General features: G+C 44.4%; 1 protein-coding gene across 2 annotated transcripts in view; it reads right to left on the reverse strand.

Annotated features, from left to right (window-relative positions):
* LOC135197818 (UBX domain-containing protein 4-like) overlaps window positions 1–6,856 on the reverse strand; it is a 186,552-nt gene extending 179,696 nt beyond the window's left edge. The window contains exon 1 of one of the 2 annotated variants that reach the window (XM_064224951.1): window positions 6,704–6,856. The gene's annotated coding sequence lies outside the window, so the exon portion shown is untranslated. Of the gene's footprint in view, window positions 1–6,454; window positions 6,575–6,703 lie in introns of those variants that run through there. The other variant, XM_064224952.1, reaches the window with a different exon arrangement.
* Window positions 6,857–9,946: the final 3,090 nt, after the last annotated feature.

Consider the following 9,946-nt stretch of genomic DNA (forward strand, 5'->3'; position numbering starts at 1 on the left):
CGGAGGTAGAGATAAACATTCTTTAGGCCCATATCTGAAACAAGAGCTTGAAGAGTTCAACAGAAACGTTCAGCCAGGCGACACACCTGGCGTGCGCTGGTGCACGCTTGGCGTCCACTGGAGCGCGCTCGGCGTCCACTGGCGCATTGCGTCACGCGCGCACTTGGCGTCCACTGGCGCGCACTTGGCGTGCACCCGCGCGCGCCTGGAGTCCATCCGAGGCGTCCCAGGGCGTCCGCTCTCAAAAGCTTCCTGCTACTATGACTTCTCTTACGTATTTCTCGGTGGAAAGACGGACACGAGTTCAGGCGACGTTCGCCTTCTTACTTCTCACTGAAACGCATAACGAGAGAGAGAGAGAGGACGTGAAGCGTCCTCTTCTATAAAGCTTCTATTTAGAGGGCGCGAGTCCTTCCGAAAGCTCCAACCCCTGCATGGGGAGGACGCTTCGGAGGACGAGAAGCAATCTTTCAGGATTCGTGCACGCGCACGCACTTTGGCTTGGCAGTCTGGGGATTTTCATCAGAAACTGCCGAAGGCACGCCAGATCGGTGGGGGTTCCTTGTAACCCTCCTTAGCTTTCGACATGCTCCCTCCCCGGGTCCTGGAGTCAAGCAGAGGTCCCGGCCTAGAGGCGAAACGAGGCCGATCTGACGCACCCTCCACTACACAAGGGGTATCACTGCACTTCTGCACTTCACTTTTACTCTCTAAAGCAAGCACTTTCGATTCTAAGATACGAATCGAAAGAGTATCAGAGAAAGGGCAATTCCTCTACAGACACTGCTTAGGGCCCGAAGGCAACACTGCAGGGTTAGGAGTACAATTTACAGAAGTAGCACTTCCCAGCAATGAAGGAGAGCGAGCACCTCTCGTAGACATATTCATAGCCCGTAGGCCATACTACAGGGTTAGGCAAAATAAAGTCTACAGGAAGGTTAGCAGGTTCACTACCCTGACTTTTGTTACTGATTAATTGCGTACATACGAATCATACGTCTTCCTTACGGAATTAGACATGTTTACTGATTAATTGCGTACATACGAATCATACGTCTTCCTTACGGAATAGACAAAGTCTCACACTCCTTACATGACAAATCTCAACAAAGAAGCAAGACCCATACCCCTCGTACATACCAAGTGCGGATCTACCGAAGCTTTCGGTAGCCACACCCTATCTTTGCAGACAACCCCGTCTGAAACTAGCCTAACTAGATTCAGATATTTTATGCAAAAATGAATCAAATTCAAATCAATTTAAGATAGCGTATGCCTAGCCACAAATCCAAGTAAATAAATCAAAAGACAATTAGGATACTTAGGGCAATGAAGTTTCCAAAATCCTAAGACGGAGGTACTGAAAAAACAGGTGTTTTTCAGCACAGCGACAGAAAAATTATGAATAGAAAATGGGAATGGTTCCTGATACCCGCCTCCCAGCGGCGGGAATGGGTACTAACCACCTGGCCGACCACTGCGTGTGTCGGAAGTTTTTAAAATTCTGTCGGACTTCAGAAAATACAGCTATATATATATCTGCCAGGTAAGTTTCGTGAACAAATATCTTTTTCAATCGCTTAGGAAATATAATAAGAGGATTTATGACATCACAGGGAGCGACAATGACACTGATCGCCCCATGTTGGCCTTCAGGATCCTGGATTCACAGAGGTCACGTCCTTCCTAGTTCACTTTTCAAGGACCTTTTCCGAGAGAGTCGGTCTACTCTAACTCGAAAGGTACCTATAACCTCTCCGCTCTGAGTCTGACTACGTTCAGACTATCGAGATGTTGACAGGAATAAGATTACCGTCTTCCCTTTCCGTCTGAAGAATGGGATAAACTGGCAGTCACAACTATTAAAGAATACGCAAATATGTTGTTGACGGCCTTTGGGCTCAGAGATTTGCTTCTGTCAAACAACAAAGCCCTTCACGATCTTTGAGTTCTGTGGAATCTCGAAACTCGCTCACCATCTACTTTTTGTCTCACCTGTTTTCTCTGAGTCAGACACTCGTGAGAGATCAGGTGACATATAGTAGCCCTGAGTTTCTTGTTGACGAAGTCGGTTGCGTTTATACACCCCCGATGATCGTGTAACATGAGACCAGGTTGGACTGTCAGGCATTCTTCCTTTGGGACTGAATCGCCTTTTTGCTCCTCGCTCCTTTCTCCTGGCACCGAAGCTCGAGTCAGGAGTTGATTCGCTGACGACGTTGGGTTGCGTTGATACACCCCCCAAGGTTTGCTTAGATTGAATCGCCCAGGCAGTCCAGACACTCATCCTTCAGCGAAGAATAGTGCCTTATGGTCTTCAGGGTACAGCCTTGCTGTCCTTGATTCGTCTGACTGGTCAACTGGTCGGTCACCTGACTTTAGTACAGACGGACTGACTGTGCATGTCCAGATCGAAGCTTTCAATATGGAACTTAGACGTAGTCTAAAGTTCTTGATGTCAAAGCATTCGAACCTCTCCTACCTGTTAACTTCTTGCATGTGATCAGGAAGGCCTTCTTCTAACCACCCTAGATACAACAAAGAGGGTTAGTGAGATTTTAAGCCATCGTCACAAGTTTTGGCTTTGGAGAACACAAGGCGGTGTGCTCTCTAAGCCTTCCGTTGTGGCCTAAGAATGGAAACCCGTTTTGTCCTCGGGCCAGGAGCTTGGAAGCAAGGATGGCACAAGTTAGTGGGCAGGAGCCAGAGAGAGTCCTGTGCCCTGTCGGGTCTCTCAAGTTTTATCTACATAAGACTCAAGAAAGTCGAAGTCATTCGGGCAATCTGCAGTGTTCCGAAAAAGACCAGACTTGCCCATTTTGAAGAACACCCTGGCTTTAGTGTTAAGGAGTTCTTTCAAAAATGCTCCTTCATTGTGTTTGCACAAAGATTTGAAATCTTTTTATCTGAATGCTCACGAGGTGAGGGCGCGGCCTCGGAAGCATTTCAACAGAGCATGGCACTCAGCAACATCATGAGTACCATGTTTTAGCGAAGCAACTCTGTGTTCACTTCACACTCCCTGAGAGAAGTGAAGATGGCATATGAGATCTGCTGCTCGCTAGGGCCATACGTGTCTGCAGACACAATTTTGGGGACAAGAAGTACCACTCATCCTATCCTGTAGAAAATGGTTAGGAAGAGCTCTTAATTTAGTTGTTGAGTCGCCGACAACGGCGACTTCTTGACTCTTAAGCCTTATTTAAAACACCTTAACTTTGGCTAGGTTGGTCAGGTGGTGATATATATATATATATATATATATATATATATATTTATTTACTTCTTAGCCCTCATGGTATGGTCAATATGGTCTAGTCACGTCGTGGTCTCGCCCCTGTTGACAGATCATCTGGAGTGCACCAGCTATATAGGTCTCTACCTCGCTGGCAACTCTAGTAGCACAAGCAGACTTACGTGGCAGTAACCACGAAGCCAGCTATGCTAACAGGTGGAACCAAGATGTAAATCATCTGCATGCATTTGTTTCCCAAAATCCTTCTATTCTGTCCCTTCCCACCTCCAACGGTGGGATTCAGCTATATATATATCTGACAGGTAAGATTCATGAACATAATGATATTGTTATGATACAATAAAGTTTGTTCATACTTACCTGGCAGATATATATAATCAAGTACCCACCCACCTCCCCTCAGGGGATAGTGGAAATAAAAATTATGATAGAAAATGGGAATGGTTCCTGATACCCACCTCCCAGCGGCGGGAATGGGTACTAACCACCTGGCCGACCACTGCGTGTGTCGGAAGTTTCTAAAATTCTGTCGGATTTCAGAAAATACAGCTATATATATATCTGCCAGGTAAGTATGAACAAACTTTATTGTATCATAACAATATCATGTTTGTGTGGGGGAGATTTGCTGCGTGCTCTTAAGCTTGTGATCCCGCCACAGCGGGAGGCACAGGAGCGACTCTCGCCAGTCTTCCGCTCCATGCCTCGGTCCTGGCGCCGAGCGAACTCGGAAGCCTGAGCCTTAACTGCCGGTGACCGTACACTCGGTACCTCTCGTGAACGAGAGGCCAAGACAGAACCTGGTGTAGCGGCAGAACCCCTAGCACCAGGTGAGGAAGTACCGGTGTTAGGCAGTACCCCTCTGGTCCCCGTCTTCTTCTTCCTTGCGGAAGGAGACGGGCCCCGCTCCTTCGAGGACCAACGGAAGAACCCCCCGTCCCACCGGAGTGAGACGGGCCCTCAGAAGTTCCCGAAGGAGACTTCTTAGGGGGGGAGGAGGCAGCCTTCTTCTTCCTCGGCTTGGGAGCCTTGGAAGTCGAAGGGGAAGAGGCAGCAGCAGGCAACGACGAAGACGACGACGACACCTTCCTCCCTTTCCTCTTCTCTTCGTCAGCTTCCTCAGGACAGATGTCAGGTCCTCCATCCAAGACGGAGCCGGGGCTATTGCCGAAGCAACACGGCCCGGCTACACCTGTCTGGAAGGACCTGCGACTGGGGCAGAAACACCACGGGCAAGAACGATGTCAGCAGGGGCTGGTCCAGGCACGGCAGGCACGGCAAAAGCAGCAGGTACGGCAGGAACATCAGGTACAGCAGGAGGCGGGACAGAGGCCAGTGAAATCCTGGGTACCGGTGGAAGATTCAGGGGCGAAAGTCGGGGGCTGGGGCGAGAGCGACGAACCCAGGTGGAGGAGGCCCGCCCCTCCTCGGAAAGCCAGCAATTGGGGCCTGCACAGCAGCTGAGGGAGAAGCACCTGAGAAGGCAAAGGTCGGGTTAGTAGGAGGGGTTCCCCCTCGCACGGGGGGGGGGGAACAAGGCCCACCCCGAACGAACGGAAGACCTGAGTACAATTGGATGTCGGGGTATCTCGCCCCCTCCTCTACGCTCGACGGATTGGGTGAAGATAAGGAACAAGAAACCCCCCGAAGGGGAAGAAGCCATACACAAGAGCTGGGATGGCGGCAGGAAGGAAGATGATGAGTCTGTGACCAAGGGCGTCGCCGGAGAATCCTCCGAAAAGAATCCCTGGCAGGCTTACGTTGCTTCTTCCTACCCTCATAGAGCACCCACTGCTCCTCCGACCAATTATTAAACACAGCACAAGGCTCGGCCTGAGAGCATTCGTGCCCTCGGCACCGAGCACATAATTCATGAGGATCAACCTCTGGAAAAGAGCGAAAGGCCCCACTCTTACGGCCCTCCACACCAGGGCAAACTCTACGGCTGATGGGGGGGCGTGGGGACGTCTCCAGCTCACGAGAATACATTATGAAATAATAAAATACGTACTTACAGTATTTTATCAAACACACACAAAGCAAACCAAGTTTGAAGAAGATACAAAGTGTACGACGAAAGCGGGCAGAGAGCGAACAACACGTCTGTCTCCGTCGGCGGCCGAAAGCAAAGTGGATCTTCACCTCCCAGTCACGCGGTGCACGCACTGTCGGACAAGCAGTTGACTACCAAACTCCCTTGTTCAAAGCTTACGACCGGTTCCAGCTGCCGCAAGTTACATTCCTATTGTAAAGGACCGATGGTTTGTATTCGTATCGCAACAAGTTACTTTTTGGGAAAGTGACTGCGCAATGGAAGTGTCCACCTGTCCGCACAGTGGTGTTTTACCCTAAGCCAATTACAGGGCTTCAACTCTCAGTCTCTCAAGAGCGGTCACAAAGGCAGGACCTAATGTTCCACCTCTCCTGAGGGATACGTCTTTCAAAAGCATCACTAAGGAGAGGTGGAACATACATCCTTCCTATGTGAACTCTCTCAAGAGACAGAGTTTCCAGCCCAGTGAATGGCTTATCAAAAGCCAATCAGGAGCACCGTAAGGGACTGGCCTAGCCATCAGATGCACGGTTGATGTGAATCTACTACCCATAGTAGGTACTATAATCTGTTTTTTTTCGTCTGTCCATCCGCCTGTGGTGTTTTTGTATGGTAACACTGCGTCCCGGGCTTTAGATAGTTACGCTATGTGTAAGTTTTACGTAAATAAAAGGATATCTGGGTGTAGGTACCTATATTTGCAACTGAAAAGTGTTTTCATAATTTACTGTATGTGAATTACACTGTTAATATTCGATACAGGATATTATTATAATCATTGAATGTAACTATCTAAAGCATGGGACGCAGTGTTACCATACAAAAACACCACAGGCGGATGGACAGATGGAAAAAAACAGTATAGCCTAGGGCTAGGTAGGTATCCTTAATCCTAGTAGGATAGGTCATTGTTAACCTAAACAGTCCCAATCAGCGCAGCAGCAACCCCCTAATTTCTGTCAGAGATTGGCCCACCTTACCAATCCGTCCAAAACAGCCAACTGGCCGAGGGGGCCTGAAGTGTCAAGTAGCCTAGCTTAGGTACCTAATTGCGGTAAGGTTTCATTTCAAAGGGCTACCGGTAGACCACGATAAACGTCAGACATGGCGCCACGCAAAGCTTCTCGTAAAATGTACTGGCGTACCTAATAGGGTTGGCAAAGTTGACATTTCTTGACAAAGATGGCGAGAATACCTAGGATCTACTACCTAGTATTACTCGATACACTAGGTAGGCTATTGCGTAGTCTACGGTAGGCTAAACGCTGAAGTCACGACATAAACATCATCGCCGTGGCAGATTTTCGCACTAATCACTAGGCTACCGTTTACACAAATATCAGGAAATACATAACGTTATCATCAGAAAAATATTGCAGAAACTTCTTACTTACCGTTTCTAAAAGGACAGTAACACCAAGAGATGTAGGTTTACTGGTTTCCAAGAGTACCTTTCTGAATTTACGGTCATTGGCGACCAACGTCACTGTGTCAGACTCAGAGTCACTCTGCAAGATCACTACAACGACACCTTTGGAAGGGTGCGACTGTTTCGTAATGTTTCTTCTCATTTTGCACATCATATGCATCAAACGATTGCTGTATTGCAGTTCAACAGTAAAGGGTACAAAAATATATTTTAATATATATTATTATTATCTTATTTATTTTAGTGGAAAATTATGTTTCAAAAAATTTTATAAGAAAAATACTATATTTTGCTCATTATCTCCATGCTTTTACTTGTTAAGTAGAGATTTCTTCCTTCTTGTTGACTGGAAAAAAAAGGAAATAGTAGACAGAGGAAAGTGAAAGTAGAAGAATTGAAATAATGGCTTTACATGTATTTAAGAGTGCATGCAATGTGAAGCTAATACCTGGAACTCTTCAAGACTATATTGGGAACCAAAATATCTCTGGAAGAAAAAGTTGCTTTATGGAACTGAGCTGTAAAAGTTGAATATGAATTAGGAAAAGTGTACACAGGTTCTGTTGAGAACTGTTTATGTTTGTGTACTATATGTGGGGTAAGAAGGGTTAAAAGTGTGTGAAATGTACAGCTACTAAGATTAGGTAAAAGTGGACAAAGGGAGAAAAATAGGCCAATGAAAAATATGTAGCATTCTGAAGTTGTAAGGGGAAAAAGGCGGAAAATGTTGGTCAAATAGCGTGCATAGTGCGCTGGAATGGAAGACTTTGATATTAAATAAAATAAAAACAAATTACGTTGTATTTATAGAGGGCATCACTGTGCTGCTGAAGACTAATTGTATAATATAATAATAATAGTAATAATACAGGTTTTATTTTAAAATAATGGCTATTTCACCCCCGTTTAATTTGTATAGAAGTTACTCTATTCTTCTTATTACTGACTTTTCCTCTGTACTCAAATTGGCTATCAAAACGCCAAATAGAGGATTCATGTATTTGTCAAATTGATTATACTATTGTACAAAATGAAGTGCAAATTAGATCTTAATCTCTCTCTCTCTCTCTCTCTCTCTCTCTCTCTCTCTCTCTCTCTCTCTCTCTCTCTCTCTCTCTCTCTCTCTTCAACATTTCGTCTATAAACCTAAAGCATCGTCGGGCAGGTGTTATGGAACTGAAATTATTGCGTTGTTGTTGTTGTTCATGATTAAGCCAGTCTTGTGCTGGCACAGGGTCTTGCTTTATTGCGAGTCTGTTGCACAGCGATGGGACCTTAGCGACGAATTCTAATTGGCTAACTGGCTCAGCTGCTGATCCCTTGTTGGGGATGCCTCAAGGTCAAAGGTGGGTCCTATTGTGGATGCTGCAGAAGTCGCTCAGACCGTCGTAGGGAAGGGCGCCTCTCTGTGCAAGATTCTGATTGGTTGGAGGAGGCGGTCAGAGGTGGCTGTTATATACGTAATAACCATTCATATTAATCTGTAAAGCAGCTTGGTTGTTAATAATTTTCTTATGAACTATTTCGTGATTTAATTAAGAAAACATTTTTACCATCATTGTGTATTTTGAAGAGTAGTAAAGGTCCAGCTTAACAAACTATGTGATAAATCATACGGTATTAAATGATTGGACCTTCACTTTTCCGTTTGCAGATTGAAGAAAAAGACTCCGCAGCTTAAAGAAATAGAAGGAAAAATAGACATACCTATATAGCTCAAACGAAAATAAAAAGTTACCAAGACTTTCGACTTTTTATTACAAGGTCATTAAGAGGGTACTGGAAATAACTTTATAATAAAAGTCGAAAGGTTTTGCATACTCATTTTTTAAGAATCTATTACATTCTCTATCGGCGTGACTGTCGTGGAATTACTACACATACACGTGAGTATATATATATATATATAGATATATATATATATATATAATATATTATATATATATATATATATATATATATTTGTGTGTGTGTGTGTGTGTGTTACAGTAAGAACATGTACCTAGGGATTACGCGTAATCCCTGAATATTTCAGTGAATACGCGTAATCACCGTTTGCTCAACTGACCCCTGACTTTGGGGATGGCGAGGCTTGCACCATGCACCAGTGTTAGTTTTGGCCAAACTTCCTTCAGCTCTGTAATGACTTGTGAAGTGAACTCGGATCTGTTATCGCTTTGGAGAATAACGGGGGCACCAAAGAGAAGAAAAATGTCCAGTAGATGAAAAGTGACCTCTGCAGCTCTTTTAGACATCAAGGCTTGAAGGATGCAAAACTTCGTCAGGTGATCCTGGTACACCATGATCCATTTCTTGTTGGATCCATGGGCATGCTTTGCATGTCAATTAGATCCACCTGACCCCTTGACAAGAATTCCTTGGTGAGATTACGCGTATTCACTGAAATATTCAGGGATTACGCGTAATCCCTAAGTACGTGTTCTTATTGTAACATAGATATATATATAGATATATATATATAATATATATATCATATATATATATATATATATATGTGTTATTATATAATATATATATATATCTATATCTATATATATATGCTGGTACTTTTATAACGAATATATCTTCTCTTTGACTGTATGAAATGTTATATATAGAGTTTTGCAACATTTTTCAAATTCCTTAGCTAGCGTAGAGTTCTAGGATGTCTTAAAATGTATGTTCAGATTTCGCATACCATAATTTAAAAGTATATAACGTAGAATGTAAAGAAAGAGAGAGATTAACTTTGTCCGTTTGAAGCTAGAAATTGTTTCCTCTAATATGCCAACGCCTCGAGATTAGAGGAACTCGAGTATCGGTGTTGTTTTCATAACATGTAAATCATACTTACTCGCTCGACTTCTGTCTCGATTGAATACGTGTCTTTGTTGAGTTAATTTGTACATGACAGGTCTCAGACTCATACTTCTTTGCCGAAACCACATGTAGATTTCACGATTTTTCTGTAAAGTTACGTCATATTAGAAGCTTCTAGAAGGATTGCACCATCTTTCGCGTGTCCAAAACGTTTTGAACCTATCAGTCTCTTGAAGTGCCCATACAAAGAGAGACCAAAAGCATTCATTCAGGCTTAAATCCTCATAGCGTTTAGATCTCTCTCTCTCTCTCTCTCTCTCTCTCTCTCTCATGCCACTTTTTATTTCAAAGTAACGTAAAGACTCTAGTGTACGTAATTGTTGGTCAC

This window comes from Macrobrachium nipponense, chromosome 21 (genome assembly GCF_015104395.2).
Source record: "Macrobrachium nipponense isolate FS-2020 chromosome 21, ASM1510439v2, whole genome shotgun sequence".
NCBI classification, from domain to species: Eukaryota; Metazoa; Arthropoda; class Malacostraca; order Decapoda; family Palaemonidae; genus Macrobrachium; species Macrobrachium nipponense.